The 24,961-nt window shown below is 41.8% G+C and overlaps 1 long non-coding RNA gene across 1 annotated transcript; it reads left to right on the forward strand.

The window, feature by feature from the left end:
- The first annotated feature begins 2,040 nt into the window (after window positions 1–2,040).
- Window positions 2,041–22,920, forward strand: LOC136011094 (uncharacterized). The gene is made up of 4 exons (XR_010611199.1): window positions 2,041–2,161; window positions 19,241–19,319; window positions 21,423–21,481; window positions 22,135–22,920. It is a non-coding gene; the product is annotated as an uncharacterized LOC136011094 (long non-coding RNA).
- The last annotated feature ends 2,041 nt before the right edge of the window (window positions 22,921–24,961 follow it).

The raw sequence follows: 24,961 nt of genomic DNA on the forward strand, positions 1-24,961 counted from the left end.
ACTAGACTTGCAGATTGTATAACCAGTGCATGAAAAATGTCTTCTGCATATTCTGCCTTTAAGACTTAGTTTTATAAATCCTCTTTTGCTACTTCCTATTCATCCTTTTGTTCAGATCTTTTTGAGAGTTAGCCCAGATTAGAGCTCATCATCTCTGAAAAAATGAGATGCTAAAGGTATTCCTCCTTCAGTGTGCATCTCCAGCCTTTCCCGACAGGCTGTCAAGAAATATGTCTCTAGAAAGCCAGGTTAGATCCTCAGAGACAACCAGTGATGCAGTTCTTAGTAATGTGCTAAAACCCAGTCAAAGTGCACCTTATTGTTGCTGTGTGCAGTGATGTGACATCTGAGTTATTTGTTTGCTCTGCCATAAGATAGCATTAGTGGATGTAATGTGAACAGATCACTCATTTGTGGAAATATTTAAGGTGCTGCTTTCGAGGGATCATTCAATTCGAAAGCAGATGGCAAAGCGTGGATATTCATGGACTACTTTAAAAGCTATCTTAGGTAAAATGTTTTTATACAGAGCAGCTAAAGCATGTAACAGTCTAATATTTTACAACACTTATTACTTAATGATTACACATAAATCTTCATAAATGCTACTCAAGCAAGAATCTGCTAGTTCCAGTTTTTCTTACAGTATATCCCATGGGTTCTTTAGCTCTCAGGCCCCTGACCCTGCAAATACCTATGCATGAGTTAAACAACCCTTAGCTGAGGAGATCTATTGCATTCAACAAGACTGTGTTTGTAATGCAGCAAACTCCAGTAACATCTGGCGTGTGTCAAGATTTACAATTGTCTGTCGATTTGGGACCTCCAGCTTACAGCAACTAAAAGAAGTCTAGCTTTAGAAGTGATAAGCTTGTCTGTGTGGGAAATCGCCGGGAGACGAGCTCATCAGATGATGACCAACAAGTCTCGTTTATTGCTAAGCAGATGGATACTTATATACCTTGCTTGCATGTTTATAGTTTGGTTACAGAGAGATCATTGGCTTACAGCTTTTACATGTTACAAGATCATTGGTTTGTAGCTTCTACATTTTTTGCAGCTACACCGTGCACCCCCCCACCATCCTCCTTCTCATGCACTTATCACTTAGTGGCCTTGGCTGTGATTGGTCATAGTATGTTGCTGTTTGCCGGTGTCCTTCATTTCCTCATTATCTGGCGTGAGAGGTTTGCACCATCTTCTACACAGATGTCTTGTTTCAGCTCGTTGATGGGAGCATGACCTTTTGACCTTTTTCGACAAGCCAATCCTCCACATGTCTGTTCAGAACTGCAGGATCCTTCTAAGGTGTTACATTGGGCATCCAGAAAACAAATCTTTTCTAAGGATGATGTCCAAAGGCTTTAATATTCTGTAAACACAAATTCATCTAGATGTGAGGTAGCTGTTTGGATCATCTCATGTCCTTCTTCCTTGATTGTCCAAAGCCCAGCTTTCCATGGTTCAATGTTTAGAAAAAGTGGTGAGTAAAAGTTTGTCAACTGTGTTGAGTTGGGGGACTGGCCTTTTTCATGGAACAGGTGATTTAATATGTGTTCAGATGCCACAAACTTCTCAGCTTCCTGTCTGTGTTTAGTACCCCTCACCTGGCACCTCCTGGGCCACTCACTTACTGTCTTCTGTCCTTCAAGGAACATGTGCATGCCCCTTTCATATGGTGGCTTTAAAGACCTGTGTACCTTCTAGCAGCAGTATCACATATATTCTGTTACCCAAACCCAAACACTTCCGTTGGATAGAAAAGAAAAGAATATCAGAATGTGCAGTAAAACTCTTCCTTTAGTGAAACTTGTGACACAGAGTTTTGATCTGCCTAGTTTAGCTAGCATTCACTTGCAGTTCTCTTGTTCTCAGTTGTCTGATGTTTATGTCCCCATTACATTGATATACCCCTGGTATGGGCTATGCGCCTGCCTTCAGTGGGGCTTGACCCTGACTTCACAGCTGGATCTGCTGGGGTTGTTATTGCCTCTCAGCTGTTTGCAATGAGTGTGTGGAGTCTGCTTGATTTGGGAGGGGATGAGCCACGTATGGTTTTTCTTTCTGCTTGGGGCTTGGGCCTGGACTGCAGCACAGGAGTTGGTGGAGCATGTAGGCTGTTGTCAGCTTTGTGTAGGCCCATTTCTACAGGATTAGGAGGGTAAGTTATTGAGGTTTTATGTTATTGAGGTTGTCAGGTTCTGGATGATGAGGCGAAGTGGCAACTTGAAATGTGTTAAGATACCACTAATCTTTCCTAAGCAAGTATCTTTTTAAGTGCTTGGTTTTAAGTTTGTTGGTTTGATTTGTTATAGCTGCATGAATTTGGTAGTATTGAGCTGAGTGTGGGTCAAGGTTTTTTGTTGTGGTCTGTCCTGTCTCTGAAAGACTGCTGGCACTGGGGATTGACTAATTTGAAGTTTGTCTGAGTTGAAAGCGCCAGTCCTTGCACTGCTGGCATATCTTCAGATGTTAAAGAGATTTTTATCCTTTTTACTGTTTGTGTGGAGTCTAGTCTTGTTACTAGTTCTCATGGTAATAAAAATGACTATTAAGTATGCTGCTTCTCTTACCTACCCCATCCTGAGTGTTGCTATTTCACGTTAAATTGAGATAAACCCTAACTGCATGTGACCTCTGCACCCACTGCAGGCTGTGCTTATTCTCTGTCAGTGCCCTTGTGAAGAGGTCATCCTGCAGATCTCCATCTAACTTGCTGGTTTATTTTCCCACTCAATTTCCCTACTGCCTTGCAATGCTGTTCTCTTTGCTCTTTCTAGTCCTACAAACCAGGCTGTCTCTCAGCTAACAGTAAATGCACTTGGTGGCATAGTGGGAGCAGTAAATGCTCTGGGAAACATCTTGCTATGAGCAGTTCAAAGGCTGATGAAAGAGCATGTACTTTTATGCATATGTATGTAGTGTTTATTAAAATGTACTTGAATAAGTATTAATAATGGATATAATGCTAATGTTTGCTCTGGGTTTTCAAGCCACTGGGGAAAGTGGAGTGTAAACTGCAGCTTGAAATACTTCCCTGTTAAAAAATAGCTAGATTACAAGTACTGCAGTGTGCTTGCTTTCCAGGAAAGAGGTAGTTATATCTCATTAATAGCATAACCTGTCCAAAAAATGCTTTTTGGTAGGTAAACAGTTGTGTCCAACCATATTAACAGCATAGTAAAGGCTGAAGCTTTTCTTTCTTACTTAAATACTTTGTTATCTGTGCTTGTAGAGAAATGTCTGGGTAGAACAGACCTGGGATTTTCTGTCTTTATTTACTTTGACTCAAAGTGCAATAGATTTTTGCAGAAAACAAGTTTGAAGGTTGGATTCAGACTTTCTTCAGTTGAAGCCTAGTGCTGATGATTAAGATGGCGTGCAGTTTGTGTGTGTTATTTGGGTTAAATTACATAAGCCTGGTTTTCACCAAGTTAGTGTCATTTATGCTCTGTATTAGTTCATGGTATGAAAGCCTGTGAAGTATTGCAGCAGGATTCTTTCAGATTCCTCATCTTGCCTGGCAAAAGCACAAGGGGTAAAAACAAAACAAAGGAGACTGCTAAACTTACTGACTCTGCACATTGTTCAGGCATGCACTCTGGTTGACTTTAAATGAAACAAGAACACAGGGGACTATATTTAATTTAAACACCACTCATCCTAAAATAACTTAACCTGCAGAATGATTGCTGTGTGAACACTGTAATAATATAGCAGGGCTGTCACTTCAGTCAGTATTTAATAGTCTCTGGCCGATTTCATTATTAACACTCAAAGCACTTCATGAGAAGCGATGAAAATACAGATGTGTAACCCGTACTGAACTCTGAGATCCCACAGAAGGTGTTTGTAGCTACTTGCTTGCCACTTCTCAAGGGGCACAGCAAATGGTTGTGAACTGGGCTGTTAACAGCAGATTCCTAAACTCCCCTTGTTTCACGATTGCCATCAAAGTAGATGAAATGGGCTCCTTGGAGCTTTTGATTCCATGTGGTCTGTGTGAAGCCTGCTAAGTGAGGTGTAATGCTTCCTCCTCTTATCCTAAATGGTTTGCAATGAATTTTTTCCCTTTATTTCTTTTTTTCTTAATTTTTTATGGAAACCATGCCGATATGTTGCACTGGCTGGAAGTTATACCACAGGAACTTCCCAAGAGTGAATACCAAAAGAGACTGTATTTGCATAAAAAGTATCTGTAGTCATATTATTAAACTTCTGTTTTTATTATGCTGTATTCTAAGTTCCTTACCATAACGCATGTCCTGATGATTGTGAAAGAAGCAAATTGGCCACAGTCTTTTTATATGTATGTATATTTCTGTGGGTATTGACAATACGATTATGTGCATATATGGTAGGGTAACACTAAATTCAGCTGAGCTCCTTTTGCTTTTTTTTAAGGCTCTGCAAGTCCACTTGTCTAGTACTGGGAGAGTACTTGGGCTTCTGCTTGTGTTACTGTTGAGCTTTGGTTGAGATGTTTCATGTGGTTGTGGCTTGGCTGATGGTTATAGTTAGTAACAGCTGGCATGGGGCTTAGCCAAGGGCTTGATCATTTGTCTGAAGGAGCTAAAATGGACTCTCTAGAGAGCCTGGATATGTCCTTGGTTGCTGGCAGAAATTCAAGCAGCAAGTCTCAACTTTTCCATGGTAAATTGCAACAGCTGGGGGGTTTGCGTGCCTGCTGTATATTTCCATTAGTGACAGATTAAGTAGCCTTAATTTGAATTTGGAGATTTAACTTTAGGTGCAACTGTGGTGGTACCTGGTCTGGAATAAGCATGAATATGGAGCTTCTGGCTTCCCTGACAAGGACAGTAGGTGGGGGAGATGAGGGGTCTCCATGGTTAGCCATGCAGAAAACCACTTGTGAAAAGCATTCTTTTTCTCTGCCTCCTTCAGCTTCTGTAATAATCTGGCAATGCCTTGAGGCATTTGATTGACATTGAGTGGTCAATTGAGTTACTTTGTTCTGGTCTGAAGTTTGTCTTGAAATGGAGAAAATATTGATTGAAAGGATCCAGAGGATGCTGCCATCCAGATGGACTTCAACATGCTTGTGAGGTGGGCTGATTCCAACCTTATGAAGTTTAACCATGACAAGTGCAAGGTCCAGCACCTGGGTTGGGGCAATCCCAGGCAGAGCTACAGGTTGGGCAGAGAAGAGATTCAGAGCAGCCCTAGGGAGAAGGACTTGGGGGTGTTGGTGGATGGGAAACTTAACATGAGCTGGCTTCAGTGTGCGCTCGCAGCCCAGAAAGCCAACCGTATCCTGGGCCGCATCAAAAGGAGCGTGACCAGCAGGTCGAAGGAGATGATCCTGCCCCTCTACTCTGCTCTTGTGAGACCTCACCTGGAGTATTGTGTGCAGTTCTGGTGTCCTCAACATAAAAAGGACATGGAACTGTTGGAACAAGTCCAGAGGAGGGCCACGAGGATGATCAGGGGACTGGAGCACCTCCCGTATGAAGACAGGCTGAGGAATTTAGGGCTGTTCAGCGTGGAGAAGAGAAGGATGTGTGGAGAGTTCATAGCAGTCTTCCAGTACTTGAAGGGGGTCTATAGGGGTGCTGGGGAGGGGCCCTTCATTAGGGACTGTAGTGACAGGACAAGGGGTAATGGGTTAAAACTTAAACAGGGGAAGTTTAGATTGGATATAAGGAAGAAGTTCTTTACTGTAAGGGTGGTGAGGCACTGGAATGGGTTGCCCAGGGAGGTTGTGAGTGCTCCATCCCTGGCAGTGTTCAAGGCCAAATTGGACAGGGCCTTGGGTGAGATGGTTTAGTGTGAGGTGTCCCTGCCCATGGCAGGGGTGTTGGAACGTGATGATCTTAAGGTCCTTTCCAACCCTGACTATTCTATGATTCTGTGATAGGGAAGTACTTATAACTGAATTTTAATTCTGAATTCACAGGGTGCATTGTTTGCTCTTTCTGGACAAGTGCCTCTGGGATGACAGAAAAGCTAGCAAGAGGGTGGCTAGATGATTTTCTCAAAGAAAACTTACAAGGTGTCCTCGCTGTTTTCCTCTTTCATGTTGCTTGAATGAGTTAGAGACTGGGGAATTTATGAAGTGCTGAATCTGTGTAATAAATGCTGAATTTCTACAGTCTAGAGGTTGTTTTGTTGGGGCTTTCGGTTGATGCTCTGAGAGCACTTGGGTGTAAGCTGTGTTTGATTTGGAAACAAAAAAAACAATGCTTAGAACTTTTTCAGGCTTCATGTGAAGTCGGTTTGGACAAAAAAACCAAGCAAACAAACCAGATAAGCAAAGATAACATTTCCTAAAGTTGCCAGTACCTTCAGTATATGGAAATGTGGAGTGGCGGGCATAAAAACATAGGATGGCTTGGTTTGGAAGGGACCTTTTAAATGTTGTTTGGTCCAACTCCCCTGCAATGAGCAGAGGCATCTTCAACTAGACCACGCTGCTTGGAGCCACATCCAGCCTGACCTTGGATGTTTCCCAAGATGGGGCACCTACCACCTCTCTGTGCAACCTGTGTTACTGTAAAAGTTGGTCGGAGAAACCCCCTAAGACTCAATTTGGAGTTTTGGAAAGCAGCATTCTCTATTGCAGTGCTGGGCACACACAAGAATCATTTCACAAAGGTGAGTGTACCCAATACTTGCTGACAGAGCTACATATTTAGCCTGCTTATGAATATTCATAGCTTTCCTAGGAACTAATTATAATATTTTGCATCTTAATTATGCATGTGCTTTCTTGCTGAGTGGGGTCTTCTTTGGGGATCATCAATAGTCTTCCTCACTGTGTTTACTGAATGACCTCAGTGCTTGCACACACTTGTGGTTAGCAGTGGGTACGTCTTTGCCTCTGTTCTGTTCCAGTCTGGCTCCATGCTGGGCACTGCTCTGCTGTCTTGAATGGTGGCATCCTTGGTTTTATTTACTGTCTTCCTAGTAATCAGTCCTGTGATGTGCCTTTTCCCATCAGCTGAACATTCCTTTCAATCTACATGTTAGTAAGTTATAACAGTTTAGTTTATACCGCTATGTTAAAGGCATTCGCACTGTTCTTAGTTTAAGATGTAAGGTTACACCTGTACCAGTGTTTCAACACCCTCATCATAAAAGAAATTTCTTCCTTATATCTAGTCCAAATCTCCCCTCTTCCAGTTTAAAACCATTACCCCTTGTCCGATTGCAACAGGCCCTCCTAAAAGGTTTGCCCCAATGCGTCTTGAAAACCCTCTTTAAGTATTCAAGGGCTGCAATAAAATCTCCCAGAGCCTTTCTCCCTCAGCCTGAACAAGCCCAACTCTCTCAGCCTGTCCTCACAGGAGAGGTGCTGCAGCCCTCTAATAGTTTCTGTGGCTCTTGTCTGAACCTGCTTCAATGGATCTGTGTATTTCTTGTGCGGAAAACTCTAGCGCATGACACAGTACTCCAGGTGGGGTCTCACCAGAGCAGAGTAGAAGGGCAGAATCACCTCCCTTGACCTGCAGGGGTTTTTGCTGCAGCTCAGGATAGAATTGGCCTTCTGGTCTGAGAGTGCACATGGTTGGCTCATGTCTGGCTTTTCACACACCAGTACCCCCATTGAGAGCAGGGCTGCTCTCAATCCCTGCGGCCCCCAGCCTGTATTGATACTGGGGTTGCCCTGACCTGGTTTCAGGATCCTGCACTTAGACTTGTGGAGACTTGTGGAACCTTGTGAGGTTCACACAAGCCTACTTCTGGTCCCTCTGGATGGTATCCTGTCCCTCAACTGCACTGCTCACCTTGTTGTCATCTGGAAGTTTGCTGAGTGTGCACTTCATCCTGCTGTCTCTGTCATTAAGATATTAAACTGTACTGGTCCCAGTATGGATCCCTGAGAGACTCCCCTTGTCTGATCTCTACCTGGACACTGAGAACTAGGTAATTCCATGACAAATTGAGCTAACCTGGTCCTAAAATTCCCCCCTTGCAGTAGAACCTGAAGCAGGATGTGCAGCTCTCTGTTATGGTGTCAGATTGGACAAACACAGTGCTATTTCCATGTGCTTTCCAATGCCTCCTTGTGCCCAGCTGCCCGGTTTGCTGTGTGCAGCTGCTGTCACTTATTTCTTTCTTCTCTGTACACATGTAAATGTACTCCAGAATTTAGTATGCTGTAGTCTTGAGAGTTGGGACAGTGTTTAGATTTATTCAGGGATTGAGATGATGGGATTTATTTAGTAAAGAGGGTTATCTTTGGAAGATCAGCCATGTAAATTTGTTACCTATTCATAGAAGCAGTTGGACAGCGAGAACCCAACCTTTTCCATGCCTGCTCACACGCTTCTCTGATCTCCTGTGGTTCTGGGCTGTCAGGCTTCTGGCATAAATTAAAGCTTGTGCAGGGTTATGGGATCATCCCTCTAGTGCACTAATACAAAGATATGCACAGCCTGGCTCTTGTGGCTGATTGCTGGCTAAAGCAGAAGGAAACTCTTGGTGTCCAAATGCAGAGGAGGCTTGCTGTAGTGGGAAGGGTGGTGAGGGGGCTGGCTGAGGACATGGAATGTGGTGCAGGAGGAGGCTGATGCCTGCTCTGGTCTCTGCTGGGGGAGGGGGAAGAGGCCACTAGTTAATCTTGTGCAGCTCTTAGGGATGCATCAACTAAACTGGGCTTGTTCTTTAGTAAACTATTAAAGAAGTGTTCCCCAGGGTATTTATTTCAGGCAGTTCCAGTGAAGTAATCCCTTAATTCCTCAGAGTAAATGCTGATGAGGATTTACTGCAGGCTAGGTGGCATGGAGGTCACTGTGACCGCTTACAGAGTGTGTTTGTGAGCAGTGTGGCTGCTGTCCCCTGGGGCTGGGTGTTGGGAGCTGCAGGGTGTTCCTCCCCAGCTGACCCACAGTAGGGCTGTCCTGCCTGTGGGTCCTCCCAGACAATGAGAGAAGCACCAGTCCCAGTTGAAGCCGTGCCCTGCTGCATATACTTCCTCTGTATGCATGATCTTGCTCACAAAAACATAATGATTTTTTCACTGCTTAGCCTGAATGATTTTTTTGCCTCTACAAAGAGTGTTTTGCTGCTTTGGAGGCTAGAGGATGGCTTGTGCACTTCTACTTATTCAAAATACAGCGCTTCAAGTAGCTAGGTTTATGAGTTAGGAATTATTTGTCCTCATTTTGGTACTGTGGGAACAAGCCAAAAGACACTCAAGAGACCTCACAGCCTATGATGGATAAAGGAACTAACTTCAGGTTTTTGCCAATTCCCCTTCCCAAGGGAGCTCATTTCCTGGGAATACCAGGGCAGAGGTGTATATGTTGTGTTAACAACGAAACTGCGTAAGTCTATACCAGTATCTCAGATGGTAAGCTGAATGGTTACAGAATGACATACGGTGCTGAGAATGATGACCTGTGTTATGGAAAGCACATGGTAGCCTGCTGTGGCAGAAAATGTAGGCGCACTGAGAAGCTTATTTGCATTGGAAACTCTTTTCCTCAGAGAAAACTTCTGTGGCCAGAGTGTGGCTGTGGTCTCAGCAGGTACTCCTGGTCTCTGCCCGGTACCATGCTGGTCTCTGACTGTCTGCTGTAAGATTTCCTTGCTGATGGCTGCAGCATCATTATGCACAAATCTGATATTACAAGTTAGTTCTTGGTAATAATAAACAAATCAAAACCTTGAAGTTTTGGAAGAGCAGTCGCATAGAAACCCAAGACTAGTAGCAACTTCTCTGCTGTGGAGGGAAAGTGATGAACAGTTACTGTGACCAGTTCCAGGTTATTAAATGAAAATTTGAGGTGTCATTTTCTAATGAACTGGATCCTTTCATCTTCTTCCACTTCTCAGTATCTCGGCTGAGACCTGGAGCTGGTTAACATGGGTAACTTGTTATATTTTGCCTTATTTCTGGTTAGGTACTGAGTAACTGTAGTCCCTGACAGGCCCCATCATCAGAAAGGCTGTTTTAATACTAGAAGCTCAAAGATATTGAAAGCAGCTGCTCTTCTGTTTAGAAATAAGCCTTAATACTTTGATCTGGAAAATAATGATGTGTCTCATTAGAGGAGAAAGGAAATATTTTGATCTAGAAAATAAGGTAAGAAGTTTCAAGGAGTACTAAGTAGCAGCAGTCACCCTTAAAGCTTTAAAAATAGCGTGTTTCAGGTGAGCCTTAATCTGACAGGTCATTATGATCATAAGGCTTGTGAAGTGACTTGGTACAAGGATGTGTTGTATTAAATGTTATCACTGACCTGTGTCATGAAAGAATATGAATAATAAATGTAAAATCAGATTTTATTTTAAATAATTTTTCAATATGAAATGGAACCTAGAAATATCATTCTGCTTCTGGAAGTTGTTCTGAAAGAACAGTGAGAATTTGTGCAGTTTGGGTGACACAGGGTACAGAATGCGTGCATGTTCCTGCAGCTTGTAAATTTCAATGTGGTGTTGGAAAGACGTAAAGGCTGTCTGCATTTCATAGCCTCAGCAAAGGGTGAAACTTAGTCTCGTGGGGGTTGATGGCAGGTTTTCCCATTGACTCCGGTGAGGCTGGGATTTTGCTTGTAGCTCCAAGAACAGGTTTGAACAGCCCTCACTGCCTTACTGGTGTTGCCATTCCTGCAGGGTCTGTCGGTTGTGCCATGCTGTGGGCTGTCATGGGCAAAGCTGGAGGTTGCCAGCAGGTGGAGGGGTAACATGCTGTAGATGGAGCAAACCTCTAGTGACTGATTCTTGTAGCCGCGGTTGTCCTTAACAACTGTTTTTGTATTTGATGTCTATAGGCATGGGAGTTTCAACTTCGTATATCTAAAATTGTAATAATTATGTTTTGTAACAGAAATGTCATCTTTCTGAGTATTTAAGGTCTAAATGCAGACCTTCGAAAGGGTGAACAAATTAATGTCAAAGTCAGCATGTAGCAACCTCATTTTCCATTTACCCTATTCACATCAAAGGACTGGGTTACTAGACACTAAGCAAGGCTTGATTATTGGGAAGTCTTTATTTGAGCTCTTTCAAGGTATTAAATTGATTTTCCTTTTCCGTGTGTTTTATCTTGTGGGGAAGGAAAAATACCAAGGGCAGTGAAATTGCAACTTAAATTATCATAGAATACTTTGGGTTGGAAAGGACCTTTAAGATCATCTAGTCCTACTTCCCTGCAATATCATCCCTGACCAGCCTGACGATGAATGTTTCCAGGGATGGGACATCTGCCATCTCTCCGGGTAGCGTGTTCCATTGTTTCACCACCCTCGCTGTAAAGAAATTCTATATAGTCTAAAACTACTGTCCCTTAGTTTAAAATCATTACTCCTTGTCCTGTGCTGTATGTATGTTAGCATGAAAGTCCTTGGCTTATGTACTTGCTGCTGGTTCAGTTTAGTGCTTGACAAAAGTAGCAGATTCTACAGTGGTCCTCTGTTATTCCCATTTTTGCAGAGGGGGGAAACTGAGGATCAAATTAAGTCATGTTCCTATGGTCATACAAGAAAAATCAGGGAAAAGGAGCATACTTGTGCTTTGTCTATTGTGCATTCTGCCTTTTTTTAGGGAAAAAACACAGCTCATCTTTCCTCATATCTACTGCTATGGGACAGATGGTTTTCAACACTTCTCATAGGAGTGAACTGGATAGGGAGCTAGAGAACATCACTGCATGCAGAGTTATTTTGCTGATGACCTTAACTGGTGCCATTTATCACAAGGCCTTTTGTAATGTTTGTAGTGGTGACTTTTCCTCCACTGCTGCTACTTGTTTGTCTAACAAGCAGGAAAAAATGAGCACAATTATCACTGTTAAGTAGAGAAACACTGCTTCAGGCTAGAAGCTACAAATGCAGGCTTTATAACCCTTAGGATATTTATCATTTAAGGTGGATAATGTTGGTAATGTCAGCAAGTGGTGCAACAGCTAGCTTTTATGTTACTGTTTTTTGTGATGTATGTACCTCAGCTTTGGTCTGTGTTTACCTTTACAGACTCTGCACTATGCTCATGCCCAAATCAGTCCTGCTGGGAAATCAAAACAACTGTAATGCTAATGTCAGTTATTTTCTCCAGGGTTTCTGTCTCCCTCTGGATTAAATATTTGAGGGCCAGGGAAGTTAAAAATACAGTTTTGGGAGAAGGTGCTTGCCTATGGCCATAGATGCTGCTCCGGAGTCTTTCCACACTTTCTTTCCCAATGCTCAGCTTTGCCCCACTGTGCAGGTCTACTTCTTTATTCAGGATGGGATAAAGGTCAAATATGATAACCTATTTTAGTGAACAAATGGTTATGCATGTAGCAGCATCTGAGTGCTCAGCAGCCTGGACTTGTTGCGTCTCCTGTGCTTACTTGCTTAGCCATTTCCATTCTATATGTGTTGTTCTGTATAACCAGGTAAGACTTGTATTATAAGATAATTTTCTGCTAACATGTTTATCCACACTCTAAGTGAACAAATTAGTATACCATGAGTTTATGGTGTATTTTTTTTTAAAGCCATAATAGGACCTTTTTATATTTTCCTCTAAAATGCCACAGGTGTCTTGGATACCTTCATTAGCCATTTAATAGACTAGAGGCATTTTACCCATTAGTCTGCTGTTTGGCTGCTTATCAGCCTTGCTCTCAAGTTCTGAACAGGTTGTTCTGTTTATAGTAATTGAGCTTTGTTCTTATCAGGTTTGTGTAGCATTGGGTTAGAGAAGTTATTTTCCTGAGCATGAATAAGAGAAGCATGAATAACATTTTTCTGTGTTAGAGGAGTTGTGAGGATTACTGTGCATAAAATGCATTTGTACTTCCACAAAGCTATAATACTGCAGCACACTGAGAAACTTTATGGGCTAGACCTGCTGAAATAGTGGGGAAAAACCTGGATCCTCTGTAGAGATAAAAGAAGCTTAAAATGGGAAGGTGTTCACTGTGGATACCCCTGTCCTTCTGTCAAGCTATAGAATTTCCTGCCTTGCTGGGGAGATGTGTGGACAATCTGTTACTGTCTATCAGGAGAAAAAGGGAATTGTAGATCAATTTGTGAGCCTGTGGTGAGGGTGACAGTCAAGTGCAGGGTAAAAGTAGCTATTGAAATAGGTCAGTGCTGTCAGAATTTGTCTGAGGACCCAGGGGTGGAAAAGTCAGGGCAAATAAAAAGCAAAAGCTCTGTGTTGGTTCTTCCATATCTTAAATGCCTGTAAGTCTGAATTGGATTTTCAGTTTCAGTCCCTGCAGCAGTTCCTGGTGCTCTGTGGCAGAATGACAAATCTGTAGCCTGGCTGCTTTGTACGTGGTACTGCAGAAAGTTCAGTGCAGAGGGAAGGAGGGACAGTTGAGCATCTGTGGTGTTTGCAAGGTTTGCAGGGAAAAGCCATGGAAACAAAGTGGGATGTGGGAAGATGGAAACTGTTTCTTATCTCTGTCTAGAAATATTACTAGTGTTTAACTGCATGCTGCTGTGAGTAGGATATTGTATTAAAGGAGCAAGTTAAAATTATTGTAGGAGTTCTTGGTAAGCAAATTTGACACCAGGAGCAATTAAAAACCCTGTGGTATCAGCCCCAAGGTCGTATGCAAGGTCCCAGGCATCTTGTTTATCTGTCTTGATGTTCTGCTTGTGGGAAGAAATAAGAGATTCCCACTAGAAGCTAAAAAGGTGTTCCTGGGGAGCTGCCATCCCAGCATCTGATACACCAGGAAATTGCCTACCCTGGTTCTTAAAAATGCAGTCAAAAGCAATTGCATGCAATGATACAAATACTCCAGATCATTTGTGCAGCTTTAATGGTTTCAGTAATTATTCATATTCATTTAGGCACATGAGGCATGGTACATCCAAAATAAATGCCCAATCAACTGTATTGAAGATATCACTTACAGTGTGGCTGAATAAAGAGAATGGTGCTAACCCAGAATATATCTGACAAATAACTGTGCTAAACTCAGGCTGGCATAGGGGGTTAGGCATAATGACCCTCCTTACTGGTGCTTATGGGTACAGCAATGAAAGCATTAATGTATGTCTGTAGTCTGGTTGAGACCAAGAATTAATCTGTGCAATGCCAAGAGCTGTGCAGAGACCTTCTCATCTTCCACATGTGCATGAAAATGTGTGTGCTCTGACCCTGACTCTAGGCTGTATCGTCTGCAGCTTCTGATTTGTACACATTTTTCCTTTTGGGGGGAAAATACATTGATCAGTATTGTTCCAAGACGAGCAGTATTTTATGAGACAAACAGTGCGTGACACCTGATACGCAGAAAGGAATATAGTCAAATCCTGTGTTCCATTTAGATGGAATAAATGCAATTTAGCTCTCAGCTGACTGAAATAAAGGTGACAACAAACCCGGTTCAGCATTATCTGAAGCAAAACTTAGCCATACTTACTTAAGGAGACGTATCTCATTTGAGAAGGGGCTTGGTTGAGCCAAAACCTGAAGTCTTTTCCCCATTTAAATACTGGGTTTGGTTCAATTCACTTGTTACAGGATTTAATTTTTTGTTTAGTTTTTATTTCTGAAAGACTAATCAGTTGTAAAATTGCAACCCTCCATTGAAAGCGTTAACTTTTGTGTTACTGCTCTGTATGACTGTTTCTTTTACAAGGACTGGCTTGTTTGCCTCTGAAAATTATATCGATTTTCCCTATACATAGTACAGCTAAATCTGATCCTTTCTGGCAGAAAAAGTTACCTGCAAAAATGTTGAAATAAACCTTACAAATACTACTTACTGCAGAATTTTGAAAGGGATGTAGTAAGTGTATTTAATTCTAATATTACTTTGTTCTGAAGCTGAGTGTTACTAGATAAAAATTAGCTCAAGGAACAGAAAATAACAGCAGTGTTTGTTTATTCACAGTTGGGAGTGCCTGATTTATAGATAATTAAATAGAATATATTAATAAAATGCTTGGAAAATGATTTAAGAAATATTCAGAAGCAATGCAAAGAATTTATCCTTTCTATATGCTTTGCAAAGATATTGTTACCACCTTCTGGATTACAATATGAAACATTTTCTTGTTCAGTCTCTGTCTTTGAGTGGAGATGTACTGAAGCTCTTTGAGGCAGGCACCACAGGTCTTCAGTCTGGCTTTATGTGGGATCCCTGCAGCAGCTGGCAGGAGGCTTGCAGTGTATTCTGCAATGCATATGTGAACTGAATTGTATGTAATTCATGGAGTGAGTTATCATTCTCCTATTTTAAATGAAATCTAAGTACTCTTTGGTGTGTGTTGAATTCAGTTCTTGAATAACTTTTTTTGTAAATTTTATAGATGACTCCGTAGTTTCTGGTCACTAGTGTACTGTTTGTGGGCCATAAAATGCTTTTCTACTTTCATGTGTTTACCAAATGAGGTAGAAAGACCTCTTCTTTGAAAAGGTTGTATACAGCATTGCTTTGTCTTGCAGTACGTAGGTATTGTTTCTGCACTACTGAATTCAAAAAAGGGAAATTATTGTTTTTTTCAAGGCTAAATCACTGCTTCGATCACTATGTTCAGTGCAAGGCTGACCAGTTCCAAATAGTATTAGGAGTTGTCAAGCAGCTCTGGGGACAAAAAGGAAACCGTGGGATGGAACTCTTCAGCACGAAGCTGAAATTACTTGAAAAAAGAATACTGTACCACCTACTTCTGCTAACCTTCTGGGGGTTAGCCTGGGGGAGCTGGGAGGGTTTAGTCTGGAGAAGAAAGACTCAGGAAGGATTCTATGACTCTGTACAATTACCTGAAAGGAGGGATGGGATCAGGAGATGGCTGTTTTGTTTTTTTTTCTCTCAAGTGACAAGCAATAGGACAAGCGGTAACAGCTTCAAGCTGCACCAGTGGAGGTTTAGATTGGATATTAAGAAAGATTTCTTCCCCCAAAGGTTGCCCAGGCATTGGGACAGGCTGCCCAGGTCAGTGGTGGAATCACATCCATGGAGATGTTAAATAAAAAATTGTGTAGATGAGGCCCTTAGTGACATGGGTTACTGGTGGATTTGGCAGTGCTGGGGCAATGGTTGGACTTGATCTTCAAGGTCTTTTCCAAACGAGCTGATTCTATGATTCTTATCAACTATGTGTGCAAAACCTGACAGCTTTATCTCCCTTTCCTTCACTCTGTTTAAAGCAATACTCTGCAATATTATAAGTGTTTGCACAATATACTTGCCAAACTGTCATAATACTAATTGGTTTCAAATTGTGCTCATTCACCATAGTACATGTTATTGCTGCTAGAGTATTCTCTGAGGCTGAGTTCATCTCTGCACAAGCTTCACCAAGTAGCTGTTTAATGGCTTCAGATTACATGACAGATCAACTCTGTCTCAGGTTGCTTTACACATCTATGCTAAATGTTATAGGTTACTTGGATCTCCCAGGCAAAAAAAAACACAAGCCTTCACATGGCTAAGAGAGCCATTAGAAGTAGCAGAACATGTAAAATTAGTTATTATATACACAATCTCAATAACTTGGTTACTGTTTTGCATTGTTTCCTTGTAATCTGTAAAGCTCCTTGGAGAACCATTTAGCTATGTTGAATTATTACTAACTAGAAGCTTAAAGTGTGAATTATAAAACAGGGCACAGTATTTATCCTTTGTTCTCTAAGTATGTAGTTGCACACCTGGATTTCACAACTCCAGATTGAGGGGGTTTAATTACAGTTTGAAAGCACTGGTTTACTAAAAAGCACTAGAGTTTATCATGGAATGATTTGGGTTGCAAGGGTTGCTAAAGAGGACCTTTAGAAATCCTATCAAGAACTGAGGTCTGAATGGAGAATATTTGTTAAAACAGAAATGGAATGCAGTGCGTGCTGAATCTCCTCAGTTGGCATCATGGCAGCTGTTTTCTGGTCAAACTGAATCTGCCCAGTATTTCTTGGGAACAAAATGAATTTATCTCAACATCAGCAAAAATTCAGGTGATGCTTGTATCAAATTGTAGTAGGCCATTTGTACCACTTGCATTTAGTTCTATGTTCACCAGAAATGGGATATTGCCGCTTCTGTGAGCCGTCATGTAAGGGTATGGTTCAAATTGTGCACATTAGCTTTGTGTTTGAGAGGTACAGACCATTCTGGATGTGACTACTCATCCTATAAAGGAATGCTAATGCCCTGATGAGATCACATCTTTCTCATTCAGGAAATAAGAGCCAGCTCTAACATGGGCTATACCCCCATCAGAAAACCAGTGGGACAGTTTCGTTTTAAATGAGGAGAGAATTTGGCCTGAGATCTGTGTGCTTTGGAGCAAAGGAAATCAAGAAGTGAGCTCATCAGGTATAAAACCTGTGAAATAAGCTCACAGAGCTCATGAATGCTACCTTTGAAAGAAGTATTTAAGTTAATCTTGGTACTGTAGGACTTTATAGACAGGGTCTGAATAAACTAATTAGCAGGCTTTTGTATAGACCATGGCTTTATATTTATTTTAGGTTCACCCTGAAAGAACTGTGGCCGCTGAGGCCTGTTTTATGGTTGGTTAGTAGGGTGGCCAAAAACCCCTCTAACAATACAGATCAGAAATCATTTTCTTGGGTCTCTTCCTGGAGACCATCCCAGGTGTGGAACAGTGGAAAGTCTGAGTGGTAATATCACAGTGCTGCCAGTCAGTTCTTGCTGCCACCTTCCCTTCCTCTTTCTCAGCTACTATAAATCATCACTTTCTCTACTACTGCACTACCCCAGCATATTGTGCCACTCAAAACTATTTCTCTAAAGTGAGAGAGCTGTTTGCCTTGAGCAAGCTGGGAGTTATCCACAGTATTCCCTCTGCTGAAACCTATTTTTTCCCCCACAAAATCAAATTTTTTTCCAGAAAGTTTTCCATTGGGGAAAGCGTTAAAACCTCAAAAAGCTCTTCAGCTGTGTTGCTGTGGTGAGCATTAGTCTTTCTTTGGTTTGGTTTGGTTTTCTTTATTTTCTTCTATAAAGACAAATGGGAAAATTGACAGGATTCTCTAGGGCAAGATCTTTCCATCCTGGCACGGCAAGAAAAGCCAAATTGTGACGTGATAGCACAGTACACTTTTTGTTTTTGTTGTGATTTCCTTATCAGGCTGTCAACAAATTAAATTTCTTCTGGGTTTAGCTGCTTTGGTTTGGGGCTTTTCCTTTTCTGAATAACTTCGGTTTTTAAAAGCATGCTGGCTTTGACCAGTTTAATGATGTGCTCATGGAAGCAATATAACACTGGTAACAAAATGAAGTGTCTAAATGAATCTCTGATGTCAACTACAGCTATTACAGAGTTGGGATAAGCCAGCAAGTAAAGCTGTTCCAGCACAGCTCTCATCCGGAGTGGATGGCTGTGAAGAAGATGGAAAGCCATGCCCCCTTCATACCTCAGGCCAGCTAAAGAGCCCTGGCGGCATGCCAGTCCCCATTCCCTTCTCCTTTTCCTGCCAGAGGCAGGAGAGTAATGCTGAATGCTGCCAGATGTGGAGATATCCTGCTGTGTGGTGTGTCCAGGACTGGTGACCAGGCAGCCTCTCTGAACCCTTTGCAAACCACCAGCTACACAGAAACTTGCCAACCCATGACAGGCATGGTTTAAATAGTCCCACAGCCTCAGCCTAGGCTTCTTGGCTGCTGGGTGGAAGCTGGTTTTACATGGTAGTTTTGTAAGCTTAGTGCACTTGGTTTTTAGCCTTTTTTTTTTTTTCTTTTTACATGGTTTCTATACTCCAAACTTGAAGATTGGTGTAGTCTGTGGCTCAGGTTAGGAAAAGCATCACAAACAATAGCTATCTGGGGTAAAGAAACAATTAGGTATGAGGACAGGCTGAGAAAGCTGGAGCTGTTCAGCCTGGAGAAGAGAAGGCAAGGCTGTGTGGAGACCTCATAGCAGCCTTCCAGTACCTGAAGGGGGGCTATAGGGATGCTGGGGAGGGACTCTTTGTCAGGGACTGTAGTGACAGGACAAGGGGTAATGGGTTAAAACTTAAGGGAAGTTTAGATTGGATATAAGGAAGAAGTTCTTTACTGTGAGGGTGGTGAGGCACTGGAATGGGTTGCCCAGGGAAGTTGTGAATGCTCCATCCCTGGCAGTGTTCAAGGCCAGGTTGGACAGAGCCTTGAGTGGCATGGTTTAGTGCGAGGTGTCCCTGCCCATGGCAGTGGTGTTGGAACTAGATGATCTTAAGGTCCTTTCCAACCCTAACTATTCTATGGTTACATCCACCATTGCCTTTGTCCAACATCTAGAAGCTGCTACCACACCCAAAACTGCAGGAGCAAGCTGGAAAAACCTAAGCATCTTCCTGAGATGCTGTGCCTTTCCCTTTCCAGCTTGTTCTTGACTGCTGGGCAGTCCAAGGAAAAGAGTCCCTAATGGAGTTCTTCTTGTTCTGAAGAAACAAAGTATGAGGTGAGCACCCTGAGCACTCTTCTGGCTGTTCCAAGTTTGAGATCTCTCTTCCAGACAGTCTTTTCTCTTTCCATTGTTATATGATTCAGTCCAACATGCTAATCCTGCCTTCAGTAATGAGTGATATATCTGGCCTGGAGCGCTTGAATTTCTAAGTTGCTGCTCTGTTTCTCATGCTGCAGGTTGCCTTCCAGACACTGAGGTACATGACAGCTTACCATTGACTTGTAGAGGATTGGGAATTTTCCCTTTCTTATATCTGCCCTGCTGTCTTAAAAAGAAATCTGTGACTGTAAAGTGAAGAATAGGTGTGACTTCTGTTGCCTGGCACTTTATGACCAAGAAATACTTGCTGATATAATAGCAACAAGCTTTAAAGCATCACAAAAGTACAAAAGATGCAGCAATTGGCAAGACCTTCCTAGCTCTACCATGTCCAGAACATGAAAATGCAGACAGAGCCATTATTTCCATGAAGGCAGCATGTTCCTGGAAAGCCCAGTCATGTGCAGATATAAAAAGCCTCCTTTTTTCTCACTAGAACTTTTTTTTTTTCTGCAAGGCTGGCATGAAGTGTTTCCATGAATGCATTATGTTTCTGCCTCTGTTTGCTTGTGCTCAGTGTGAGTGCTCGTTTAAATGATGCATTGCATGTATCCAGTTCAGAGAATATTGTTGCTCATTATTACAGAGTTCCTTTCCGCAGTTTTCTAAGTGCACTTCAGTAATTGCTGCTTCATATCTTGGGTCAAAGTGTTCTCCAAGTCAAAGGAATGATATTAAATTACATTCCTTACTTAGCTTTCCAAGGTTTCTGCTCCAGGCAAGCAACTGGTCTATGCAGACACTCTGGACTTGTAGCTTTTAGCCTTCCAATGTTGAGTGTAATATCAGCATGAGTCTGCACAAGTTGGAGCAATCCCAGTGCCAAACAGTACTGGTATGATTATCAAGAAGAGCAAGGAAACATGCCCAGCAGCAAAGCAACATAGCTTAAAACCAGGCAGTGCTTTCTCAAAGCTTCCCCACAAGTGCTTGGTAGGTGAACGGAGTGTTGCAAAACAGTGCAGCTGAAGCTCATTGCCTGGGTTGGTTGTTTTCCTGCTATAAGCAAGGTGACAATACTGTTGCCATCATCCTGTGGTATTCCTGGGTCTTCAGACCTGCCGGAAGGCTGTGAGAGGGCAGTGTTTAATTTTTCGCATCTGGAAATGCATCCAGTAAGAAGTGGAGCAGGACAGCTGGCCTGCTGGCTGCAGAAGGCCAAGAAGGGTATCTGCTGTTGAGACGGGAGCTGGCTGGCAGCCTGCCGATGAAAAGCTGCTTTTCCATTGCCAGTCTGTGTTTCATTACCAATCCTCTGTATAGTTCAGTCCCTGAGATGAAAACTAATGCTTGAGCAATAAAAAGAAAGGGAAAAAAAAAATCTCTTCATATGATTTGCTATAGATCATATGCCATAATAATTCAGGATAGACATTTTATGAATGTTATTTTTATATTGATTATAATCTGAATTTTACCCATTTAGCAGACTCAATGGCTGAAGCTGCATGAGCGAATAAACTGCCTATAAAACACCAGATTGGTCTTTGGGATGCATACATCCCAGCTCTGCACAGACAGGAAATAGAGTTGGATCTTGGCAAAACTGTTTTAACAAAATTGTTTGCTAATTTGGGCTTAGATTTCTACAAGCAGGAATAATTTCCAGCAGTATGGCCCTTGCTTTGAACACTGAACAGTCAGGACCCAGTCTTTATCTCTTGCTTCCCATTTTATGTTGGGTGTTTCAGCTTTCTTTGCAGTATAAGCAAGAGGTCTGCACCATGCAAAAATCTACTTACCTGATAGTGCTTTCTATCTTGAGCTCCAAGCTATGCAATTGGAGAGTGATGCCACTAACAAGAGCTTATTTATAGCCTGCTCAAGGGAACAAGGTATGCTTACTCTGCTTTGAAAACCCTTTTGAAATTTCAGGCCCTTCACACTTTGGCTCTTTTGTATATCCTTTCACCCCTGTCTTTGCTACCTATTAATTGACATGCCATTGAAATTGATACTGATTGGTTTTTTCCCTGTCTCTACTGAGTTCACCCTCAGGCCAAGCCAAGATATTTTTTCCATTTGAGAAAAAGGGGCTGTGTTGTACACAATGCCAGGTATGTACTTTCTAGGCATTATTTGGGTAGTGAAATTCATATGATGGGAACCACTTGAAGTCAACTTTTTCTAGCTTTGTTTTAGATGTTCATTCTGTTTTACTAAATATGCAGGGTTCACACCAGAGATCTGTGTGTGGTAGTACTGGTATAGTTATCTTGTCAATCCTTTTTAGCTAAATGACCATAAATCCTGCAGCCCAGCAGCAGTGTAGCTTACATGTGTGTGAATGGTTAACTTAGTGCAGAATCAACTCTTCCCCAAGTAGTGCAGCTACTGCAACCATGCCCCTGAGCTGCAGAAGACTTAAATGTCTATTCCCTTACTGCCCCCCCTGGTGTTGTTATAGAGTCTTGAGCACACTGTGGTGGTAGTTTAGCTCCTTTTCAGAGAGGCTCTTAATCTGGTTTAGCTCTGACCTATCAGTTTTTGCCTGGCACTGATCTTTCAGTCTTGGCCAGATGGCATCTTCCGAATCCTAAAACTGCTTCTGCTTAAGCTAGTTGGGCAGCTCCTATGCAGAGGCTGTACTTTGAAAGAGCATGTTACATGATTCAACTTATCAGTTTGCAAAACAAATCTGTTTAAAGAGAAGTGGACCATAAACAGATGCTAATTTTCAGTGGGTTTTTTTTTTTTAATTTAATTTCAGAACCCTTTGGACTTCACCTGTGGTATCATTCCTGATAATTGTAAAACTTAGCAGCTCACTGAAAACCACTTGTCTTGTATTCAAAGTTTCTCCTCAAGTTTTACACAGAGGCATGTATGCATGGTTTTCAGCCTCTGATTTTTTACTTGTCTTGGTATTAGGCCTATCAAAAGAGACTTTCAGTGTTAATTTCTGTGGCTTTCTGCCCTGGGACTGTATTTATGCTACACTGATATACTGGACCAAAACTTCTGCTGTAAACTGTCCATGCTGCTGTAACCCATCTTTTCAGGTGGTGAATAGTTATACAGCTTTGATTAAACATCACTGATCTCATGTTTAACTCTGAATGCACATCAGAGGAAAGTTTTGCTCACGTACTTAGACAGTGGAGGAGAGAAATTCTAGCCTAGTGAAAGCAATGAGACTTTTCAATAAGTATTCCAAGAGATTAGAACAGATGGAAATACAGTACGAACCCCTCTCTTCCCATGATTTGTGTGGCACTGATACTTACTGCTATGTATGTCTTTATTTTCAGAGCCAAGAATGTATCTAAATATGAGAGGGCAGCACAACTCATGTACATGTACTTAAGTTTCCAAAATGTTCCAAACTTGCCTCTATGCACAAAGTTTAGGCACCTTCTTCATATTCTGTTCATGGCAGACTGAATGTAAATGTGTGCAGAGGAAGTATATGTTGCAGTTCTCACTACATTGTCATTTTCAGCCACAAGCACAGGTGCTTTTTGGTATGCTAAAAAGTTAGATATATCCAAGATGATTAAAGAGATTACTTCATTTCTTTTTTTGGTGTCTTATCTTTATTTTCCACCCAAACATCTGACAAGGGTGTTCTTGGCTGAAGCTTGCTTTTTCTTTCAGAGTAATGAAAAGCACTTTTTGCCCTTTGAGCTTCTATCTTAGTCTATTTTCTTGTACAAACATTGCTTCCCTCCAAGGCCCTCAGCAGTCACTCAGCCTCTGTTACAGTTCTTTCTGCAGTATAAAGTGAGGATAATAGCATCTCTAATCGCACCTTCACAGCAGTGTGGTAAGAATTAGCTAGTTACAGTTTGTGAGCTGCTTTTATGATGGCATGGGTTATTGGTTCTAGCCTTATTGTTGCTGAAGTCAATGGCCAAAATTATGTAAATATGATAGTGTTCTTCAGCACACACACCCCACACACCCCCCAAGGAAAAAACAAAATCCATGAAGGCATGAAACTATCAAGGAAACAGAAGGCAAAAAGAAAGATACAAGAATTCCCTAAATTGTCATCAGGAGTGTATGAATTCTGGCTAATATGTTGCATCTATGAAATTTGCTGCTTTATTTCTATTAAAGTTTAATAAAGAGGCAGCTTGTCTTCTGAGCTATATTATTGTGCTGGGCGATCTAAGACTCTAGAAAGCAATGAGGAGTGTGTGAAGTGAAATAATCCATATCAAAGTCTTCCAACCAGTTTTCTGTAGTTGTATAATTGTTTGAAGTATTTCCCCTGGCAAGTAGAGGTTACTAAGAATTATCATTGTGGCAAACCTGGCAGACATTGTATATGGTCAGGTGATGTTTTCAATAACTGATCCATAATCCTTCAGCAGTAGCATTTATATCACCTGCAAACATAATTGGGCTACACTGTTTCTCAGACCTGAAGGCAGTGGAAAAAGACTGCATCTTTCATTGTCTTGAATCCTGTTTGTCTATGAAAAGTAAAATACTTTTCAGTAGTTTTATATTGTGCTCTTCTATACATTGCCTTGCAAAGACAAGGTAAAGTGTTGTTACATCTGAGCTAAAACCAACAGATTTGTTGAGGCTGGGGTTCTGACTGTGGTGGCAGCAGCAGTGGGGGGTGTTAGTGGATGCAGTGCTACACCCACCTGGCCTCCATCCTGAATCAGAGAGGAAACTGAAGGCTGGGAGCTTAGCTGACACTGTCAGTTCATGCTCTGGACTGTGTGCATGGGCTGCCTGTGACAGGCTTTTTACAAGCAGGACGTGTGCCTTTTAATTTGTCCTGTTTCTTGTTATGAGACTGCTGGAACATGACTAGCAGGGAAAATACTCAATAATATTGTACCTGTTGACACCAGCACAGAAAACTCATGTTCTCAGTCATTACTTACCAAACAAATAGGTAAAACTTATCCTAATCTCTGGTGAAGGACAGTACTGAAGGACTCTGCAATGCAAAAGAATGTTTCCCACACAGCCTGAAATAAAAATCAAGTGTGTTAGTTACAGAAAGAGGGGCCAACTCATTAATGGAAGGAAGTGCCTTAACCTGTTATGTGATCCAGCACATGCATTAAGATCATCTTGAATATTTGCAGCAGCTTATCTGATGAGATCCTATCTTGAAGAATAACAAAGCCTTCAGTCAGTTTTCAGGATTATGTCACTTTCTGAACAGATGCCACAGGATTATGATGTTTAGTTTGACAGCTTTGGGTTGTTTTTTCTTAAATAAAATGTGTGCTCAGAGCTGTGTTCACTTCTGCAACAAATATCCTGTGTGCTTCAGAGTAAGAGCACATAATTACAGATCCTTGATACCTTTGCAAAACAGAACGGTATCCATTGGGCTATTGTGTGTGCAAGTTAAGCAAGTTAGTCAAGTGCTTACTAAGCTTGAAAAAAAGAAAGCTCTTTAAAGTACAGTGGGTGGCTTCAATCAGAATTTAACTTTGGGGAAACATAAGCAGTCAGTCTTTAATCTCTTTGGTACCGGCTCATACCTCAGAGTTCAGCGCTACTTTTATCTACTTTAGAGACAATCCAGCTGAGACTGGATCCTGGCTGCTGTTAACTAACAC

Source organism: Lathamus discolor, chromosome 3 (assembly GCF_037157495.1).
Source record: "Lathamus discolor isolate bLatDis1 chromosome 3, bLatDis1.hap1, whole genome shotgun sequence".
Lineage (NCBI taxonomy): Eukaryota > Metazoa > Chordata > Aves > Psittaciformes > Psittacidae > Lathamus > Lathamus discolor.